Raw genomic sequence first — 18755 nt, 5'->3', positions numbered from 1 at the left:
TGAAGACTTCACCAAACTTGGCCCTATTGTAGAGAACAGTCAGGGGAAACTTCCCTGCAAAGATGGTGTCTCTGGGTGCTTGGCAGGCCATTTTATAGGGTTTTAAATCAAACAATAGATTGACAAATTTGATTTATCGATTTTTCAGAAAAAAAATCCTAAATTCATAATTTGCAATTCATCAACCTTAATGAATTATGAACCAAAATGAATCACAATGTTTCTGATATGTGTACCTGTCTACTGTATACCCTCTGAATGCAGTGATATCACATAACTTCAGCCAGTAAGAAAGTCTAAGGAAATTGTCTATGCTCAACCGGCTTCTTTGCTGCTGGATTCATGTGATACTGAAGTAAAATGTCTAGGGAAGCTTGCACAGTCCATTCTTAGTTTAGAATTTGTTTTTGATGGTAAAAATACAGAAACGTTATTTTCTGGAACAGATTCTGTGAAATGCCAACTGTATTCAACTGATAATCCATCAGCAGTCGCTTTTGGTACCTCTGAGGTCTTTGACATGCACCCTGAAAATGGACCTTGTGCTTCTATTAAAGGCTATACAGGTAAGATGCTTTTGTAAAACTTCCACTGCATTTAGCTTTCCAATTCAGCTCCCACATCTCTCCAAATGTCCCCTTCTTTCTGTTTAGACATACAAGATATGAACAACCATATTCCCTTTTTAAAATTACTCTTCTTTTATCACTAGTAGTTTATGGATTGCTAATATAATATGAAAACAATCTAAGGGCCATGTTTTGCTTTTATGCTTCCATTGCTTTTTTATATGTTTTCTTATACAAATTGATTATACCCTCTCATGAATGTATGAGCCTCCACCATAAATTTGGGGCATGGGCATAGGTAGGCACATAAAAGCACATGAAATTTGCATATCTTTAAAAATAATTACTAGGAATTATTACATTTCATGGGAGGTGAAGCCAGCCAATTTATTTCCACTCAATCTGCTGCAAATAAAATGAATTATTCAGTTCATTTGCATCCTGCTTCCACTCGGTTCATTCCAAATCAGACATTCTTCTTCAGTTTACAATTGCTCTGCCATAGTTCTGGGCAGGTTTCAGAGAAAAATAATGTGCAAAAATAGCGTCATTGGGTTTATCACATCAAACAGGAAGAGAGTGGTTAATCCTTCCTACTCCAGGTGTGTTCCACTGAAAATCCTCAGTCTAGACAACAAATAGTAATTGGCACAAATGGATTTTTTTACAATCTATTTCAGATGAGGGTGATCCGAGGGGAGGAAAGAATCAAGTCGGGAGATAATGACAAGCTCTTATCCATATGTCGATGCTGCCGGTAACATCCATCCCCACTGCAATTAAGCTTAAGGAGGAAATGCATATATTGTAGCAGAAATGAGTACAGTAGGACCTCTTTATCCACAGGATAAGTATCCACTGATTCACTTATCAAGGTCTGAAAATGTTAAAAATATTTTTAAAAAACCACAAATATATTTTAAATGATAGAATTACCAGAACTGGCCACTAGAGAGAGCCTGACACCATGATCTGTACAAGCACTCCTCATTTAATGATCTACCTGTTTAATGACTGCTTGGATTTACAACCCTAAGGCTAGATTTTAAGTCTGCCTTGTCTGCATATTACAGCGCTAAGATATGGGATGGGGTGGTAGATCAGCAGCTGAGGCTAAATTAACTGTAATTGTTCAAGGATATTGATGAAGATTTATTTCCTTATTTCTCCACACTTATTGAAGAAATCTTACAAGAATCAGGTGTGATAAGATGGTGTGAAAAGTGAGTGTCTGATCATGTTGGAAAGAGTTGAAAAGCAATCTCCCTTGAAGTGACCCTTTCATCTACTGGGAAATTGTGACTGGTGCAAACTGTGAGCTATATGCCCGTGCAATCACAACCTCAAAGAAGTAATATTACAGGAGAACAAAGAACAGTCTCAATGGCACATTGCTGATCCTTCTCTGTAACAGAAAAACTGGTTGGTGTTCTCTGGAGGCAGAGGAGGGAACTCTCCAATGTGCTCCATGCTGCAATTTCAGAAATATTTTATTTATTTATTTATTTATTTATTTATTTATTTATTTATTTATTTATTCATTCATTCATTCATTCATTCATTCATTCACTCACTCACTCACTCACTCACTTACTTACTTACTTATTACCGTGTTCCCCTGAAAGTTCTGTCCATGGGGTTTTCTTGGCACAGATACCAGAGTGGCTTGCCAGTTCCTGCTCCAGGTGGATTGCATTTAGTCAGAACTCTCCACTATGACCTGTCCATCTTGGGTGTCCCTGCACAGCATAGCCCATAGCTTCACTGAATTACTCAAGCCCCTTCGCCACGACAAGGCAGCAATCCATGAAGGGATTGCTGGCTTATTTTACCCCGAAAATAAGACAGGGTCTTACATTCATTTTTGCTACAAAAAACGCATCAGGGCTCATTTTCAGGGGATATTTTTTCCATGTACAACAATCTACATTTATTCAAATACATGTCATCTTCTCCTGATTGCTGTGCAATGGTGGAGGGTGGGGTTTCACTTAACTTGGGCTTATTTTGGGGGTAGTGTTTATATTACGAGCATCTTGAATCATACTAGGGCTTATTTTCAGGTTATGTCTTATTTTAGGAGAAACAGGGTGTTTACGTATTTTTCCTTCCATGTGGCTTCTTCTCTCTTCCTTCCCTCTGGTAATTTTCCACCAGTCTCGAAGGTTATTGCTTTAGATGTTCTTCCGCCTCCCACGGCCTATGTAAAATAGTCCACAAGTTCTCCGAACGTAATGTACTACTTAAAATTCCAACCCACGGCACAACAATATGCGCTATCAGTAGTCTTTCTCTCTTTTCCACCAACAATTCACAGAGATGCCTGTATATTTTAGCCTTTAATCCTCTCTCCCTTCCTCCTTGGCTTCAGTCATAGTCTGGCATCATCACACAAGGTAGGATGGAGGTGGGAGGTGGAGGTGTGGAGAAGGTAGACAAGATAAAGAATTCCCCTGTGTTCAAATCTTTCTCAGAGAGTGCTGTAGAGACAGATGGTGTGCTATTTCTCTATAGATTTATTTTGAGAAATCACTTCCGTCCCCCTTTTATACTTAAAGGAGCAGAATGCCCATATCCAGCTGCCTCATTTTTAGTCTCAACCAGTATTCACGAGCCTTTCCCCAATTTTTCGGTTTCTTTTAATCTCAGTATCCCCTTATATCCAATAACTGTTTAGGCCTACTGTTTCTGGTCCTTCTTATGTCTGCTTTTGTTGCAGTATACTTCCAGAATTCTTTTGTTCTCACTCACATTCTGCCTTGGGTGTTCCAGGCTTTGTGCCAAAATGGCCCTGTCCTAGCTAGTACTTGTGATGCAGGCTACCTAGCTGGATATCTCAGCTCTTCACTGATCACCCTGGCTCATAACGCTGTCAATGCTTCTCAACGTCTTCCTTTCCTGAAAGACATCTTCAGATCCCTCCTTCCCCTTCTAGCTGGGTACGGATCAGTAGGTACCAGGAGCAAAGCCTGGGTACGTACGAAATTCACTTCGACAATGCCCTGTCTCAGGAGTGCTGCTTTCTATTATAATTGGTGGTGGTGGTGGTGGTGGTGGTGGTGGTGGTGGTGGTGGTGGTGGTGGTGGTGGTGGTGGTTGTTGTTGTTGTTGTTGTTGTTGTTGTTGTTGTTGTTGTTGTTAAAATGTATACATCCCACCTTTTCACTAATAGATAATGCTCAAGGCATCCTATCATATTAAAATATAATAGTAACAACAACAACAACAACAACAACAACAACAACAACAACAATAATAATAATAATAATAATAATAATAATAATAATAATAATAATAATAATAATAATAATAATAATAATAATAATAATTTTAAAAAAGAAGATTCAATCCTAAAATCATTACAGTTCAAGGCATAGAACCAGAAAAGCTACTAATAAAAGAAATAATGTGAGGCCAGTTATGATTTCATGACCCACTAGGCTTCTTTGTTCCCAATACTGGAACAGGTTGTTCTCTAGATGCTTTTTCGGAGTACATCATTGGAGGATAAATAGAAGCAGCTTGTCCATACTGCAGGAAAAAACAGGAGGGTGAGTGTTTCTTCTTCCTTTGCTCTCTTCTGCTGCTCTGTAAACCTCCTGATTCCAAGATGTCCTTCATGGGTCAAATCCTGCTCCTTGAAACCTGTGCTTTCCTCCATCTGGTACCTGCAGGTATGTCCCACTGACAAGGGATGAGGGGAAGACAGGGGCAAATTATTTTCTTGGCACTTTCTAAAAAAAAAAAAAAAAGCTTGACATGGTCATCAATGGAACAACATGTGAGACACAAAGGGGGCCATCCAGGCTCTAAGAAGGATTGAGACAATTACATGTATCAGTTTGCTGTTTCAGATAAAGCACTGAAGAACCTATCCTACTCAGATCTGATACCTGAGAGAAATGCCCAAGGTACAGAACATAGCATTGGGTGTTCACAACTGGTGTTGAATGGAGTGAAGAGACATAAATTCGATAAAGTGTACTCTCATCTTGTAGGTCTGGAGGTTAATTGAAATGGTGCCATGTGTAGACTTCCTAAAAAATGTCTAATCTGATGCTGATGTCAGTGTCTGATTTATCAGTGTCATGTGCCAACCTGTTGGGCTTTTTCCTTTATTCGTCACTAATAATAAAAGGACAATAAATGGGTACTCAGTGTTCCCAACTACAGGGGCTCTGCTGCTTACAGTGTTCACTCGTGCCTGAAACATATTCTGAAGTCCAATGTTGTTAAGCTTCCTAGAAGCCTGAGGGTGGGGTTGAACATGAGCTGTGATATTCTGTGACTGGAGCTAGGTGAAAATGAGCATGAAGATGGCCAAAAGGAGATACTGTATGTCCAGAGGTAGAAAGCAAGGTGTCTAGAGGGAAACAGACTTTCTTTTTGCACCTATGATTTAAATTAATTTCATGTTTTCCACATTGATTTCTTCAGCTGTCCCAACACACAGTCATTAACCTCAATGTTGCATTTCTTAAAACCTTTATTTAGACAGCATCTTCCACTCTTCTACATGTTCAGATGCCAACATCTCACCATTCACTCCACCTGGTGGTGTTCTAAAAGGTTCCCCTTGACAATTTTTTTTTGTCCAGTCGTGTCCGACTCTAGGGGGCGGCGCTCATCCCGCTCTTCAAGCCATAGAGCCAGCGTTTGTCCGAAGACAATCTTTCCGTGGTCACATGGCCAGTGTGATTTAGACACGGAACGCTGTTTACCTTCCCACCGAGGTGGTCCCTATTTATCTACTCACATTTGCATGCTTTCGAACCGCTAGGTTGGCGGGAGCTGGGACAAGCGACGGGTGCTCATTCCGTTGCGTGGATTCGATCTTACGACTGCTTGGTCTTCTGACCCTGCAGCACTTCCCTCAGTCACTCCAATTCCTACCCAACCTCCATTTTTAGCTGTTTGCAATATTACCATATGTATGTGTGCACAGAACTGTTTATGACTGAGTTCTGCGAACTTTCACCCAGAGAAGCGCATATAGAACTATAGCCTTCAATTCCTTTCCTTTCGTCTCTACTTAATCTGCTTTCTGTTCCTCAATACTTCCCCAGCATGCCTGTTCATACCACCCCAGCAACTTTCCTTATTTTAAGAACCTTGCTTCGCTCTGCATCCTGAGTGCAATGTGGCAGCACCAATACCCAGTTTGTGACAGAAAGCAAACAACCATAAAGTTCCCCAACAGTGGGAACCAGTTTTGTCTTCCATAGAGGGTCACATATGCCTCTGTGATTCTCACACATCAACTGTAGCTTCTAGACCAGTGGTTATCGACATTTCCTCCTCCAGGCATTCTGGATATCAGCAGTGAAAACCCTCAGCAACCATGTGGACGACAACCAATTATGAGTTTTAACCCAAGACATGATCCACTCATGGCCTCATCAACCAGCTTCAAGGGTTAACAAGAAGAGACCAAGCCACTGGTATAAACAAATAATGTGGGACTAATTAAGTAATTAACAGATGCAGAGAACAAAACAAACACACAAACAAAAGCAAGAACAGTTGAAAGCATTCCTTTGTTGTCAGCAAACTAGGACAGATAGGCTATAGGCTGAAGCACTTCAGATATCTATGTCCTCCTCTACACAAGGGTTGTCGGGTCAGCAGCATCTCAACCCCTGACTCTTCAGAGTCACCTGTGGTATCATGGAGTGAGGCAGATGGGGAGGGGGCAAACATGCCTCTGAGGCAACTGATTGTGGAAGCAGGCATAAGGGAAATATGTAGGAAAAGGCCTAAAATCTACATAAAACCAAGTTAAGTATATGGCAACAAAGAGCCAAGGGGGAAAAGACACTAGTTGCAGTGGCTGCCACCTTTTCTATTAAGGCTCACATCAGGCATGGATTTAACTATATGGTGTACAGGCAGTATATCATTACTGGGACTAGGAGAGGTAAGGGATGGGACTTCTTAATTTTGATGGACTCCCCTCACATAATTTAGCAGGAACTTCTCAAGATGCATTATGGGAGTGAAAGCCCCAAAGCAGCAGGAGGTAGAACAGCTCCTGTACAGTGGTGCCCCGCTTAACAATTACCTTGTTAGACGAGGAAATCGCTTGACAACTAGTTTTTTGTGATTGCTTTTGCAATCGCAAAACAATGATTAAATGGGTTTTTTTCGTTTGACAATGATCGGTTCCCTGCTTCAGGAACAGATTTTTTGCTTAAAAATGATCAAAACAGCTGATCGTCGGGATTTCAAAATGGTTGCCCGCTGTGCAAAATGGCTCCCCACTGTGTTTTAGGACGGATTCCTTGCATTACAGGCACCTGAAAATGGCTGCCCTATGGAGGATCTTCGCTGGATGCTGAGGTATTTCGCCTATTGGAACACTTTAACTGGGTTTTAATGCATATCAATGGGCTTTTTACTTTCGCTTGACAACGATTTCGTTCTACAGCGATTTTGCTGGAAAGGATTATCCTCGTCAAGCGAGGCACCACTGTACCTCTGTTCAGTTGCTATTCCTCAGGTAAGATAGGAGATAAGTGTCCCATTGCATTGAGGGAACAACAAGATTCCTTGAAACCAGCAAAGGTTTCAGGGAGGGCAGGTTCCAACAGAGGCAGTCTCTATACAATCTATATGGAGGCAGCCGCTGTCAGAAATTGCCCTCCTTTGTTCATGGCTTTATGTGTGTGCCAGAAGAACCCTAAGCCAGAAAAGGGCTGCCTCACTATAGACTTTTGTGTTTCCCTGATGGTTCTAGAAGCTGCCAGGATGGATGAACAATACACTCAGAAGATTCCATAATAAGGCAATGAGAGGAAGCACAGTCAAGTCTGAAAACCACCTTGTCTCTGGAATGTAGCAAGCCAAGGAGTGAGAATTTCATGGCAGCTTGGGTTCTGCTTAAAATGGTGGCCGTCTGCTGCTTGATCTCCCTCTCGCTTCACGACAATATGTTCTATATGTGATCTGGACATCAGCATTCTGGGAAGTGAAATCCAAAACATCTGCAGGACCAAAGATGGATAATCGCAGTTTGAGGGCATCCTCTACAAATAAAGGAAGCAGAAACACACTGGTGTGGACAATGACACTGCATAGGAAAAGGGGTTTAAGCACAGAATTTGGAAAGCTGGTCCATCTATAGCATGGGGATGGCACTTCTAAGATTTGTTTCCAGGTGTTAGTCATATGACTTTTTTAAAATTGTAAGTTTTGTCTGCAGTTGTGAATGTCTGCAGTTGAACAATGTCTTGTGCATGCTTTCTCCGGGGCAATTTGTATGCTAGTTGGATGCCTTTTCATTCTAGATCAGTATGCCCTTATACAACTGCATTTTCAATCCTGAAGAAAAAGTCAAGTATATCCTCTTTTACTTGAAGATCCCCAGCTTTTATTTCCCAAGCCTAAATACGTGTAACTTCAAAGCTGAAACTGAAAGGTTTCACTGTTTTCTTTTTGCTGGATTTAGCCTAAGAAGTCAAAAAGTCTCCATAATAGACCCTCGCAAACTGTTCCTTAAATTAAGGTTGGATCAAATTGTATTTGGAGAACCAGGAGTAACTGGTGTAGTAATTAGAGTGTGGGATTTCAATGTGGAAGATTGAATTGAGCAGTGACGCTCACTAGATGACCATGAATTTTGTCTTGGTTGAACCACCATCACAAGGGGTTTGGAAGAAGAACTGTCCTGACCTGAATGGGGAAAAGTATAATAGAAACATAATAGATGATAAATAGGTAAGGTGATTGATTAATTCAGCCTTCACCGACATTTTATCTCCTGTAGAATAAATGTATTCCTAATCTAGAATCATAGAATAATTAAGTTGGAGGGAGCCTATAAGGCCATCAAGTCTAACCCCTTGCTCAGTGTAGGAATCGAGATCAAAGTATAGAATTATAGAAAAATTGAATTGGAAAGCTAGCACCATTTCCTACCAAAACTTTTTCTTTTTCTTTCTTTCTTTTTTGAGCCCAAATTATATCTTGAGCACCATTATTAGGATTGGGATTTATTGTCTGTCCAGACTCTATAATAGCTGTTCAGACAGTGGTTGAAGTGGCAGACCCAGGCTGCAACTACAGTAGCAAATTGAATAAGAGCAATTCAGCTTTGCTATGGCTTGATTCACAGCCAATTTTATGTTCCTACTCAGATTAGGTAATCACTTGGAGACTATAAATTATTTTGGTGCCAGTCTCCATATTGGCATCTTAATGCGATACAGTTTGATCTGTGTGACAGCCCTCCTTCTTTTGATCCTGGCCTCTGCCAATCCTCGGCTGTCCTTTTATGGTTCATTGTAAAGCCAGTACACTGTTTCAAATGTTGCATGGTATTGGGGGAAAGGGACAGTTTTCCAAAGTTCTTCATCTATCACCAGAATATTATCCACACCATGGAAAACAACTGATCTCATGGGAGAAAAATTGTTCAATTTGCTCCAGTTTGAAAAATGTAGAAGCCCACAATAGCAAGATAATTATTACTTTATTTTATTTCACTTTGGAAGCAAAAAGGCCAGGCTAATCTGCATCTGTCTTTGTGTCATGTGATCAGTTTAAACAAATGTGAATGCATTTTTTTTTACTTCCATGGCAAATTCTGTACTATTTGTCTGGGTAGTTGCAGCCACAATTATCTAATAGTGTGGTTCCACCGGCAATAAGAACTATGGTTATATCAATTTAAGCATGGTTTAAATTGATTTATAAATTCCCAGGCACATGATTTATAAATTCCTAGGCACATGGTGGAGTCAATTTATTTTGGCTGCAAAGTGAGTTTTTCTTAAACTGGCCAGCAAGGGTTGTTTAAAATACCTCACTTGTAAATCGATTTATTTCAATTTGGGTTGGTGCTTGTGAATGCTACTGTTGATTTACTTTGTGCCTTTGTTGATTCTGGGTGCCATTGGTATCATGGTTTTGCCACTCCATTTTGAAAACATTATTTTTAAAAGTGTTTAGTGATGCATCACATAGTGCACAGTAACCACAAACATTTTTTGCACTGCCAAGAATTTATTACTGAAAAATTTCATCAATATGGTCTACATTATAACCATCCTCCTGGTTTGCTCCTTTCTGGCGATGGAACACACAGAAAATATCTCATTTGAATTTTCTTTTCCAGACAGTTTTCTTTATTGCCAGTTTTATAGAAATTTGCATGAAAAATGGTTGTAAGACATATATGATTCATTGTAATGCATGGTTCTTTAACTGAGGCTCTGTTCTGAAACTATAATAATAATAATAATGAAATTTCTTTTTTTGAGCAGATGCTGTGAGATGTAGATCTTGCTATACTAAAAGCCCAACAAATGAGCAAATTGATTGTAAATCAACTCTTTCCTGTGACATAAAACCTGAATCAGGAACCTGTGTTTCCACCAGAGGCTATCAGGGTAAGTTCAGCTGGGCTGCCATCGAATTCTGGACTAAATATTGTGGTTAGTTTAAACTGGGAGACAGGATATAAATTTGTAATAAGAAGTTGTATAAAGTTAGAATTTAAGGGGTATTGTATGACCTGTGTCACATGAACAGCACAGAAGTCTTAAACTACAGAATCTGTGAGGTACTAGACCCTTCTATTCAGCACTGGTTAGGTCTCATCTAGATTACTGTCCAGTTATGGACACCATACTTTAAGATGGATGCCAACAAACTGGAACAAATTGAGAGGCAAGCAACAAAGATGATCAGGAGACTGAAAACCAAGCCCTATGAGCAAAGACTGGAAGAACTGGGCATGTTTAGCCTTGAGAAAAGACAACCAAGGGGTGGTGAGTGCTCCCACATTGCTGACACTGAAGAAAAAATTAGACAACCACCTGTCAGATCTGCTTTGACTTGGTTTCGTGCCTTGAGCAGGGGGTTGAACTCGACGGCCTTACAGGTCCCTTCCAACTCATTTTTGATTCTATGGGTCGATCTAGGTTTAAAATCCTTTCTCAATAGTTTCCTGTACTCATTTTATCTGTATATTAGTAATAAGAGTAGCCTATTAAAGGAGCATATGATGTGAACAAACAAAGTGGACTACAGTATTGATGTAATGTTAGTCTTTTAAGGATGTGTCTTAATGCCACACTCTTCCTTCCTCTTTCAACATCACACCTTAGATGGAGAGCTACAGTGGATAGACCAAGGCTGCTGGCGAAAGTCCTCCGCTCTTTGTGGTATAACAGCAGATTACCCCAAGGGACTGTACACCGTAACCAAATGTTGTGAAGACAATGATTTTTGCAATCAATATCTGTAGGAAAGGCTTAAAGCAACCTGGAGTATTTTAATCTACTTGAATGCATTAAAACACTGAGTCTTAACAAACCCCATTTGGGCCAGTAGGTAAAGTCTGGAACCAATAAAGAAACAACCAAACATCTATGTATCTTCTTTCTTTCATATGGCATTTATTCTCGTTCTTCTCTCATACTACAGGAATTGCTATCTGTGAAATTCCATTTTTACAACAACTAAAGGATGTTCTAAAAAAACCTGTGCTTACACAAAGATATGTGTTTCAATTATTTAAAAGTGTAATAGTCTGAACCCTATTGGGTGCTTGACTCTCCCATAAGTCCTACAGAGGTATATAGATCTCTCCAAGAAAAGATCAGAAGCCTGTCACAGCTGACATTTATTCCGATTAAGGGTTAATTTCAGAATGCAATCAAACAATCACAAACAATCCTATCAATATTTATCTGAGTATCAGTCTTTTCATTGTTGCAATAATTCCAGGCAATGTCAACCTGCCCATCTATCAAGCTTTATCTATCTACATTGCTTCTATGTTCCAAAAGCATAAAGCAAAGACCCCCTGGATATCTTTGAAAAATGGCAACATTTGACATGTCCAGCCCTGAATTCTCTGACACTCTCTCTTCCTGTCTCATTACTTTAACATAATCTAAGACAATATTTTGTCCATGAGTGGTCAGCTTATGGAATTCATGACCCACTGGCTTTTCTCTTTGTCCTCCCTAAAAGAACAGAGAGAACGGGTTCCCTAGGACACTTATGTATGCATGAGCGCAGGTATCCATTGATCCTTAATTTGGAGCAAGATAGGGAGCAGAGCAACAGCATCACCATTTTTGAGCCTCCTTCGTGCACAGCCCCAGGCAGCAGGAGCAGAGGGCTTGTTGTGGCAGAAGACTGCCCATTGGCTGGAGCTTAAGATTCCATGAGCCCCAGATGCAGTAGAGGGTGCGGAAAACCTCCCCCTGTGTCTTGAGTATGCTGTAGAAGAGGCCTCAGGAGACGTGAGCCCCAGAGAGAATGGTGGCAGGTTCGGTCCCTGCTTGCGATCCTTGTAATTTGTGCAATATGTTTATAGACATCTTTCCTTTTGAGAAGGAAAAACAATGACACACACAGCTGACATAGAATCTAATAGTTTTAAAGCGATGCCAGCAACACACCAAGTGCTTCGAATTCTTCAATAAAGCAGCAGTTGTTTTAATAAAAGGCAATGTGTGACATTTGTCTCATTTGCAAATTGTGAAGTTTTGCTCAAAGCCAGACAGTTTTGTGCAGCAATGGGCCATCTTTGTGCACAAAAACTCTAACACGCTTCTCATCACAGAGGGAGCTCTGTGGAACTTCACCATGAAAGATGCTTGTCATCAAGAATAATGTCGCCATTAGAGATGGGATATTTGCATTTGTCTCCCATACTAATATTGCCACCACAGCTGACCGGGCCAATTGGATCCACCACCACCCCAGAACCAGGCCATCTACTTACAGTTTGGGGCGCAGTGTGCATGGCCGTTGCTGTTCACGCCTTGTCAATAGCAGAAATAGCACGGCCAGGGCATTCCCTGCCTCCTTGCTCTGCTGGCCAATCCAGTGAGGAGGCAGAATAACGAGTCTCCTTGCTCAGTTGCTAAGTGGTCAGCAGTGCAAGGAGGCAGTGAAGCCCCGGATGGACTACTTCTGTGATTGGTGCTGCATGAATGATGATGGGCCGTGCATGCTGCACTGCAAGCACTAAGTGGACGTCCTGGTTCTGGGGAGAAGGTCCAATTCGTGCAGCCACCCAAGGTGGCAATATTCATATTTGTTTTCCCCTGGAGACAAATACAAATATCTCAACTCTAGTTGCCATTTCTCACTCTTTACTATTAACATTTATTTATTTATTTATTTATTTATTTATTCATTCATTCATTCATTCATTCATTCATTCATTCTATTTATATCCCACCTATCTCGTCTTGCGACCACTCTAGGCGGCTTACAAACACATAAAACAACAAGCAAGTATAACAAAAAAGAAATTATTACACAAGTAAGGAGTTACACCCTTAGTTACTTAACCAAAGTTCTTGCTTAGAATTGAATGTTTGTTCCTAGGATATACCCTCCCAAACTATACCTTGAAATCAGGTTGATTGAATTTTACATAGACTGGTGCCTGAACATATGCCTGGCTTGTCGGCTTGTCCCAATTCTTAAAAGAAGTTTCTAGGAGACAAGCAATACTGTAGATCTCCTTTCCCCACTTCTCGAGATCCCAGACAAAAGTTACATGGATGAGTAAATCTCTGGAGGCAACTGACTGACATCTCATTGGTTTTTACTAGAAAGGATTTGGCTGCAGACATGGTAAAATGGGGGAAAGGTCTGGCTGTTAGGCTTAACCAATTTCTTTGCTGCTCTTGGAAATGGGGTGAGATGAGCAGCAACTCTACATCACCCATGCCAGAAGAAGGATGGATTCTGACGACTAGAACTGAGGTCTACAGAAGTTCTACCAATGGGCAGAAAAGACAGCCAAGCAAGGAGCAAATAACGCCAGGAGAGTACTCTTAAGAGGGAAGAAAACTCTGCTGTGTGGCATGTGTAAGATTGTTTCAGATATGCTGATGCGATTTTATAATTGCTTATACTCTAGTCTAGTCTTTTAATTATATAATTTGTTAAGTTATTCCCATAGAGACAACTGAATTGAGAATTAAACGTATAGCGTGGAACAGGGTTTTTTTTGGTTTTTTTTGCAAATCCTTTGTAACACCTTAGATACAGTCTGATTATTTCATTTTTAAGTGTTTTTTGTTAGAGCCTTTTAAAGTTATGTTAGAGTGGTTTTATTTTCATTTAGTTCATTACATTTTCATGTTCATAGTCTTATAATATTGCATTAGCTTTTTTAGTTAAGTTTTTTTTTGGCTATTCAATAAACAACATTTATATCTACTTTCATATGTGTATTCAATAAAGGGGAGGAAAAGTAGAGCATTTTTGGACATTTAATGTATCAATCTTTCATAAGAAAAATAAACTAGAAAGAGAATTGTACAAGGTGCAAAATATTCCTCTGGGTCGCACTGGGATTAACTCTTTTGAAACAAATACCGGCTGTGATGAACACAAGCTTCTGATTTTTCCCTAGAGGTCCATAAATTCTGTAGGACTCTTAAGGAAAGGTTCAGGCATCAGCTTAAATGGCCTGATCCAGCAACAATGGGGGAAACCAAGGCTCATATGTTCCCCTCCTTGTATGTAGAATAAATATACTACCCTATGAACAGGGAAAAGCTAATATGTAACTTTCCCTCTATATTGGAAATAATGGTGCAGTAGTGATTCTCTGGATGTCTTCATATGGTATTGTTTGGTATCTCCAGTGCCTGAATCCTTTAAGGCTCTTTCTCCCATTTCATAACTTTTGTATAATCTTAGAAAATATTTTGTCCATGTGTGATCAGCTTAAGATTTCATGGTCCACTGGCCTTTCTTATTGTTCTCCTGATGAGAACAGGATGACCTCTAGGGTACCTAAGCATGCATGAGTCATTAAGAGGATTAAAAAACACGCCTGGAAGCAGCTAGGGACTTTAGTGGACTACAGCTTACAAGATGTGGTTCCTGGGTCACGTACTGCTCCTTTCGGTCTGTGTCCTCTTTCATCATACAGCTGGAAGTAAGTTCCAAGGATGGGAGAAGGATTTAGTAGCAATGAGAACATTGCTGGATGTCAGGGTGTCAGCCTGAGGCTCAGGGAATTGCTGTGCTTCTCCAAACCAATCTTAAAGTGAGCTGGGCTAGCAGGGGAGAAAATTCAAATTATCTGGGGAATGTTTCATAATCCAGGTATCTAACTCTACCTGTTCCCAGCTGGCACCAGAACTCATGGGCTCAGCATGAAGGTACAATGTTGATACATCAGAGAAGATAGGAAAGACAGGAGTGATCCAGAGAGAAAGTTGGTGGGTGGGTGTGCTTTGGCTCATCATACCTTACTTACCTTGTTCTCAAAGGCGGGAAGGAAAAATTGTTACAGTGGACCTTCGACTTTCAGACGGCTCGACTTACAGACTTCTCAGGCCGCAAAATTTAGATTCGACTTGCAGCCAGAGAATCGACTTACAGACCAGAAAAAAACCAAAATGGAACAAAAATAGAATAAAAACTGCCAGTTATGGGATTAATCAGTTTTCAGTGCATTGTAGGTCAATGGAGATTCGACCTACAGACTTTTCAACTTGCAACCATCTTTCCAATATGGATTAATTTTGTAAGTAGAGGGTCCACTGTAATAGGAAACTTCTCTGCTCAGCAAGGTTATGAATATATTTGTACATCTTATTCAGTTTGGAACTTTTGTTGTGAAAAAGTACTTGTGTTTTGCTGGAAAAAAGAACCACACACATCATCCTGGGTTTTTACATAAATTGTAGTTTTCAATGCAAGGTAAAAGGGTGTTGTTTTTGTAATGAAAAATACAAATTTTTTAGAAATGCAAAATAATTTTTTTTCAACTTCCACATTCCTCTCTGATACTATTGGCAAACTCTGATCTTTTTTGTTTTCATGTAAGGGCCAATAAACTTGTAGAAGATGACCTTTTTAAACAAAAAATTATCAGTTTTCTCAGGGAGATGGTGGACTTTGAAACCTACCCTCCTGACCTGCATTTGCAAACAAGAGGCAGGAACATCTTTTATAGAGATGGGCATGAACCAGTTTGTCCTGGTTCGTCCCAGTTTGTAAAGGTGGCAGCACAGGTGCTGCTGTTCCCCTCTCCTACCTCCTCTGGCTCAAACAGCCATTCAGCAGGCTCAGCTTGCTTGTGTTTTTTTTTCCAACCTCCACAACTGATCTTCTGGTTCCGGCAATAGCTCAGACTTCTCTCTCCCATCCTCTTGGCTGTGACTGGGAGATTAGCTGAGGAGGTGGAAAAAACAAGCAAGCCGGGCCTGGTGAGTGGCTCTTTGAGACACGGAAGGGAGTAGCAGGAGCTGTGCTGCTGCCTTAATGAACTGACACAAACTGAGACAAACTGACACGAACCGATTTGTGCCCATCTCTACTTGTGGGATTTACTCATATGCAATGATTTTAGGAATTTGCATTTTTTTTTCCTGCACAACTCAGTAGTGACCAGGCTGATGAAGATTTATAAGGGCTGAAAAGTAGCAGGTTTTGCTGATTTATTTTCGTGTTCTAATAAAGGTGTCACCTAACATTACCTTCAATGAGTTCAGATACCCTTTTTCATTAGGAAAGAAACCGTATTTATTTCTTTGTCTGTTTTATTTATAGGCTGCCTTTCTTCTGATAAGGGGACCCAAGGCAGCTCACAATATTAAAAGGAATAGATTTTTGGGGGGAAGTTAAACGCTTAAAAAGCCCTATATGCTAATTAAAACACAATTGAATAATTAAAAGCAAGTAAGCCCTAAAAGTAAAGGAAAGGTTCCCCTTGACAATTTGCCCAGCGGTGTCCGAATCTAGGGGGCGGTGCTCATCTCCATTTCCAATCCATAGAGCTAGCGTTTGTCCGAAGACAATCTTCCGAGGTCACACGGCCAGCGCAGCTAGACACAGAACACCGTGAGCCTTAAACTTAGTATTAAATCTTAACACTAAAAAGGCATTCAGAAAAAAATGTATGATTATGGATAGAGAAGTGGCAATGGATATTCTTTAATTTGGAGCAAGATACCATCACCAGTCTTTGAACCACTTTTTTGCAGAAGCCCAGACAATAGGAGCAAAGGACCTGAGAGGAAAACTCCCCATAGACTTGGGGTTAACATTCCATAAGCTCTAACTGCAGTGAATCCTGTGAAAAACATCCTCATATCATGTATGACATAGAGAAAGCCACATGAAATGTGAACTCTAGCAGATAAGCTGGTAACTTCTGCAGCTGCTTGGAACATTTTTCCATCTTTGCAGACATAAAAAGTAGCTCTCCTGGTTGTCATATTACCTACTAAGTCAGGTTTTACTGAGTCAGGGTATCTGGGCCCTCTTACACCACCAGCTTGCCCAGAAGCATTTTTCTGCTCCCTCTCAACCCTTTCCTGCACTCCTGTCTGATTTCGTTAGGATCTTCTCTGAAACTTTGGTCCTGAGCATCAGTAAACTGGGTTAAATGACAACATGCCTAAGGCAACACTTAAGTCTTTTTCATGGGAGCTTGGAAAGGTGAGCGATGGTTCTGTTAAGGTCTTAAAATGCACTAGATACTGTATATATATATTGATTTAACATGGTAAATGTTCAGCTGGCTGCTTTGTCACGAATTTGGCGATAGGAAAAACGCAGAGTTATTGAAGACACAAGTTCTTCTTTTGCAAGACAGTTGTATTTACAAGTATTTACAAGTATTTACAGGCAGGCATCACATCAGCATGGCAGGAACTCTTTACACAAACGGACATAGTGGCTAGCAGCAAATGGTGAAGAAAGAAGAGGAAGCTACAAAGACACTGTTCACTTATATACATATACATGGCATATCTAGTCCAATCAGAAGACACATGACTTCATCTTCTGCACCTGGTGTCTTCTTTCCAGACATTGCATCATCTTCAGAGTGACTCAGCATGCTCACATCTGTGCACAATGGCAGCTCGTTAATAATACATTTATTCAGGTTCAGGCCTACAAAATTTCTATATGCTTCAATGTCTCACAGCAACCTTTTCCACCAAAAAAAAAAAAAATGCTTTGTTCATTTCAACTCATTGAAACTTCAGTTTGAAATTGTTGAAATGGTCATTCTCTTCAGGAAAACTTGAGTGTCAAGATTGTGCTGTCTGGCAACCAGAGGACCCTAATATGGTCTGTGAACCAGGTACTTGGACCATCTGTAACGTAGACCCTGACATAGAAACATGTGCTTCCAAGAGGGTCTATAAAGGTAGGATAATTCTTCCGTTTTTAACTTCTGAACTGCATGCTCATAGTCTATGCTATTTTCTATACAATATTCTCCTCAGAGTTGCAATATGAACTCATAAACCTCAGAAGCTTGTGCCTGCACCCTCTTTGCCAGGGGGAAGACATAAGGATCTGCCTCCTGAAGTCACATTAGACAAAGTGTTTCTCAAATGGGCTCTGTTGACCGCACCTACATTGTCACTGGTGACATCTGAACAGGTCTATCCATTCTACACATATTGCATTGTGTCCCATGAATCGCATGGTAGTCTTAGGCCACCAACTCCTTGTTTTGAATGTCTCCACAGCAGAGGACTCTACTTTATATGCATATCAGGCCTGTAAAATGGGTATTTGAATAGTCTGTTAAAGAAGGATATGCAAGCAACAGATAATGGACATTCCAGTACATTTGGAACATTTAATGTTAATTGATTTTAAGGAGAGTACGGAATAACCCGTTCTTTCTCCTTTTCTCTTTTCCGATTTCACCCTAGACGACAAGCTACATGTGATATATCGGAGCTGCTCAGCAAAGTATGGTCTCGAATGTGATGGACAACAAGTTTACATGACACCAAATATTTTTCATGTAACTGCTTGTTGTGATGATCGTGACTTTTGTAATGAACAGCTATAAAAAAGGCTGAAGACAACCTGAGTCAAAATATGTATCTCATTGTAATTCCATTTACTGAGAGGTTATTTAAATATCATTGCTGGGAATAAGGCATGCTGTAAAACCAATTAATGAATCAATCAATCAATATGTCATTTCCCTGGAGTTGCATTTTCAAAAATCTCTTGCTTTCTATCAGCTTACCTATTATATGCATGAATTGGCCCACCCAACTGCCCAAATAAATGCACACAGATTGGTTCCCAATCCACCCTGTGCCCTTTTGGGTATATCCTAGCCCAGTCTTGCTCAAAATCCATGTTGCAGAATTTTGATTTTGGGGGGGGGGGAATTGCTACACAGTAGAAAGACAGAAATCCACAGAGAAGAACTGC

General features: G+C 40.3%; 1 long non-coding RNA gene across 1 annotated transcript; it reads left to right on the top strand.

The window, feature by feature from the left end:
* Positions 1-463: 463 nt before the first annotated feature.
* LOC140704368 (uncharacterized) lies at positions 464-11650 on the top strand. The gene is made up of 3 exons (XR_012083528.2): positions 464-566; positions 9833-9958; positions 10679-11650. It is a non-coding gene; the product is annotated as an uncharacterized LOC140704368 (long non-coding RNA).
* Positions 11651-18755: the final 7105 nt, after the last annotated feature.

Source organism: Pogona vitticeps, chromosome 1 (assembly GCF_051106095.1).
Source record: "Pogona vitticeps strain Pit_001003342236 chromosome 1, PviZW2.1, whole genome shotgun sequence".
Lineage (NCBI taxonomy): Eukaryota > Metazoa > Chordata > Lepidosauria > Squamata > Agamidae > Pogona > Pogona vitticeps.
This window is presented reverse-complemented; position numbering and strand designations above follow the sequence as displayed.